Source organism: Primulina huaijiensis, chromosome 1, assembly GCF_012295235.1.
Source record: "Primulina huaijiensis isolate GDHJ02 chromosome 1, ASM1229523v2, whole genome shotgun sequence".
NCBI lineage: Eukaryota > Viridiplantae > Streptophyta > Magnoliopsida > Lamiales > Gesneriaceae > Primulina > Primulina huaijiensis.
Window position 1 is genome coordinate 18491752 of NC_133306.1, and position 5175 is coordinate 18496926.

The window sequence follows — 5175 nt, forward strand, 5'->3', positions numbered from 1 at the left end:
CAATCATCGGGGCCACAAATGTCTATGCTTTAAGGGTCATTTAATACCAAACATAGCATTGTGTTCACAAACCCCAGAATCAAATCAAATCATATCAGGGTATCCAAGGATCATAGCTCAACGTGCATGTCATGTATGCCACATAAACTCAACAAATAAGGCATATAGACATGTATTCTCAATCCAATCAATCAAATCAATCAAACATATATCATATGATACAGATACCTGTCGTATGTTACCCGGTCGCAACATACCTCAATTCTTCGTTCCAGTTGATGTAGCCTGAAGATATCGGTATAATACTTTATCTACATCAATAACATACTCATTCCAATCAATAACCTAATCAAAAATCATTAATATGAGTTTCAAATATTATTTGAAACTTCAAAAATTCATATCAAATTCAAATCATAATATAATTCAATTCCGACTTCGAATATGAGTTTCTTGTCGGTTATTCTACTACATATAAGAAATTCAACTTCAAATACACGCTATTCCAGTGCTTTGATATTTAGAGTTGATGGAACTAGAAGAAAATTACCTCAGTCAGAAGCCCTCGACGCAACGATCACAAATATATAGTTTGTTTCGCGTTTAGACAGCGTTTCAAAGTCGATTCGGACGAAAGAAAATCGAAATCTCTCGTGTCTCTCGAAGCTGCCGTGAAAGAAATGAAGAAAAAGAGGAAGAACCTCGTTCTTATCAATCCACCGCTTCGGCGCTCGGGCGGTAGAATTCTCGCGCCCGAGCGCGAGATGTTCTGCCCCCGAGTGTCACTTGCTCCGCGCTCGGGCGGTCAAAAACTGCCGCTCGGGCGCGGCATGTTCTGTCCGAGAACACCCCTTATTCCCCACTGGCGCTCGGGCGGCCATTTTCTACCGCTCGGGCGCCACATGTTCTGTCCCACTATTGATTTTGGTATTATATTGGCGTCCGGCTTTTCCACTCGATCTCTTACCACGTCAATTTGTATTCAGTATTCATTTTCTCAATTTCCCTTGTCAGGATATACATCAACTACATAATCACATGACAATTTCATAGATTATCGATAATCACACAGGATTTACGATAATACGATACACGGTCCTTACATAATGTGTGTGTGTGTGTGTGTGTGTGTGTGTGTATTGAAGGCCGGACCTGCTATGAGGTCAGACAGACATTCATCTTAGGGCTCTGGCCTGGAGAAGACCCAAATTTTTTTAAAATTATTATTATATATGTTGAGTTGGTGACCAACTGAAATTTAAAAGAAAAAAACATAGATCAATATTAGGAATGGAAAATACATTAAGAATTTGTGATCTCTCCTTTTTATACTACTTAGTTAAATTACGATCTAGATATCATTGTTTTTATAGGTTTAATAAAAAAAAAAACTAATTTTGGCACCATTGGTTTGAATATGACATGTTGATTTTACACAATATAACATATATCATACAAAACAAATGATAATGTCTTCTAATATTTTATACTTATTGTTTTATATATAGTTTTCTTTTGGAAAAACTATTATCTGTCTAACATCAGGTATGCCTAAAACAAAGTTTCAAACATTATGAAAGTTCAAAGCGTCTGCGCTGAATTTCATCAGCTGTTTTTTTTAAAATATTATTGTCGCCAATCACATACTCTCCAATGTTTATTTATACAATTTGATTAATTAGTTTTATTTTTTGGTATTGTTCCCGCTGCATTTACTTATTTTCGTATATCTAACCATTTACGTGATTTTTTTAACTTGGTTTTCATTCTTATGTGTAGACTTTTTAGGATCAGTGAAGTATTTAGAAGGGAAATTGAATAAACGTTGGACACAATATGTAAATTTACTAACATATGTAAGGGCGGAAAAAAGCTAGACTGACAAATTATAACAAATCACAGAATGAATGAGAGCGGATAAACTGAAGTGTAAAAAGGACATATATATTTCTAGGTGTTCGGAGAACTGAAGCTCCTACCTCACTCCTTCTTCCTTTAAGAAGGTTTGCACCGGAAGACTTTGGATAATACAAGTAGTTTGCAAGATTCCGGTTCAGTTTGGTCTTAAACACTGTCAAACTGAAACTCCTAGTATATCAGTTGATTATTGGACAGTCTGCAAGCTGCTATATAAATGTAATACACAATGATGCTAAATTAACACGAACTGATCCTTAAATGATCAAATAAAGACTTAATCATATTAGTGAAAATTTGTGGTCCTCTTGAAGTTAACTCATCGTCTATTTGTACTCTCAGAAATAGATCCATTTAATAAAAAAAATGTATGTTGGCTGTTTAGTCCATGTCAACTCTTTTCTTACAGTTCGTACACTGTTGCGATCAGTTTGTGTAGATTGGTTGATATTGACACCAGTTAAGTGTTCTGACGTAAATTGATTCTGGGTAAACTGATATTCGATAAATTGAAATTCCTTAGAATTATTTATTCGGTTTAGAAGCATATCATTTTTGGTTTAATTGCATCAGTTTCTCTTAAATTAGTTTCGCATTAATACTATTTGTTAACCACCAAAATATACTAAATTCTTAATCCAACAATTTATCTTTTTTTGTTGTTTGTAAAAATAATGCAAAAACTCCAATGTAGACGATTGAAACTAAGAAGCAACTGATGCAAGTTTATTATCCGAAACTGATACACAAAATTCCTTCTTTTTTTACATTTATGTTCTCAGATAGAGATCCAGATCGTTCTTTTTCTTCTTCTCCATTTTTTTCAACACCAGGAGTAGCTTCATACCATCGTAGAATATGCACAATTGAAGTCATATGAGCTGACATATTGTCAATCTTAGAGGAAAGTTGGGTGTGAACTGAATCGGTTTTGGAGGATCGATTGGTGTGAACCAAATCTATTTTCTATGAATGTGTATCATGAGAAATGGATATTTGAGAAGTGGATGCGAAGTTTTTTCTCATAGAGTCCAGCTGAGTGAACAGAGATTGGACATTTTTGTATAAATTCTTAAGATCCTTGACCAATTTGCCTTTTAAATTTGCAATGTCAGTATCAGTCAGTGTTTGTCCAGTCTTTACCTGAGAAAGAAGAGAGGATATGCCAGTGAGATTTGTTAGAATGTCATCCATTTGAAACTCTTCTCCTATCTCCATCTCTGGTGATTCTGCAAGAAGTGTTCTTTGGGTGTAGAAAATAAGACCAACTGGTTGTTTGGTTCAGCATTGTCCAATGATTCAACCAGTTGAGCATGGTCGGTCTATGGCCGTGTAGAAATGGAAGGAAGTTTTGTAATAGATGAATCTTTGTTAACTGAAGATATTGAAGCAAGATGAGTTAATATAGATTCAGCCACAAAGAATGTCTATGAAATCACGACGCTGGTAGAGGGAGTTGATTCTTTAATGACTACTTCTTTGAATTTTGTCGTATCCATCAGTTGATTTATCGGGTGCGACGCTGTCAATCACGGTTTGAATGATATGATTAGCATCAATTAATGGAGCTTCCATAACTATATCAGTTGACACTGGTGCGACTGACAGTAGTTCATGTGATGTGACGAACCATGTCTTAAAATACTAATACTTTAACATTTACGGAAAAATTAAAATTTTCTTATTAAATAATTACTTATAAAAATGTCTCTTAAATTTAAAATAACGAATTGTCGTGCATTCAAAATTAATAATAAAATACCAACCTTTAAAATAAATCTCAAAATCCATAAACTACTAATTTAATTTAAAAATAGTCTAAAAAAACCATAAATTTAATTTTCTTACCACCAATCCTAATAAATAAAAGTCAGAGTAAATAGTTTAAAAACGTTCGTAATAATATAACTTAAACTAAAAGGTCTTCGGGTTCGCACTGCCACTGGCCCGAGCCTGCTCACTGGTCACCACCTCCAGCCTCCTCAACTACATCATCTGCAATGATCATATCTAGTGAGTCTAATGACTCAGCATGCATAAATCATGAATAACAAGTAATACGTAATAAAAATCCATGCAATTTTAGCATAGCTCGTACATAAAATATTATAAGAATAAATATGTATAACGCGACTTTCCTGCATAAGAAATTTCTTAAAAATCATAAAATCATATTTTCATACTTGTTATGCATAATCGTAAACGTAAATAATTTTGCATAGAGTTCTGTTCAATGCAAGTGGCCAATACACATAAATCGTTTGATCAAACTAAACCACAGTGCTGGGCCAGCAGGGAACTACAACCCTTGGACTGGATATCCGCTCCCTAACATAACATAATCCTCGGAAGAGGTTGGAGAGGTCCCCGGACATGTTATCCGGCTTCCAAACTCGTAACATAATTTGGCCACAAGACAAATCGCATAGCTCAAAAATAATTATTTTGAATGTGATACATATTTATGAACATCGTGGACTTTGTTGGAACACCCTGAACATGCTGCCACAACCTCATAAATTAACCAAACAAACATAGTCCCAAAGATGCATTCGGACGCGTACGATTGCCGAATTAAATAAAATAGCCTACGACCTACCGAACGACTCGAGACTTGAACCATACATAGCCAACATCCTATCCTACTGTCCAAGACCCCAAAATCGCCCAAACCATGGCCAAGTCCCAAAACAACATGAGCACCAGCCCCTTGACGAAAACAGCCCAAGGAAACGCAATATGACACCTATACGCTTCTCACGACTCCAAGCCTAAACCAAAGCTAGCCGGACTCAAACCAAACCCTAGAGTCAAACCTTAGACATCCCATGAGACCATGGTCCAGCCCTTTCCAGCCCAGACCTGCAGCCCAAGCTTCCAACGAGGCAAAACCGTAACAGCCCCTCATGTGATTGCCAATTCTGTGCAGCTGTAGTTCTTCTGGTTCCAGCCACCTAGCTGCCGTCGGGTTATATCCACTGGGTTTTAAAGACTACTCCTCATAGTCTAACCACACAGTCGCAATAGATGGTTCCTGAGCATATTCCTTCAACAGTACCTAGCACAACCCTGTTTCGTTTCCTACCTCAAAGTGTATAGTAAAATAGTTTAATTTGAAACTAATACATGAGAGGGGCAAAAGTTTTGGTCGTTTTATTCAAACATAACAAATTATTATTACATAGTAACCTCCTATAGAGTAGGAGGAACTTGTTTAGCTACTTATAGTAGTCGAAGTTAAAACACACATAAACTAGA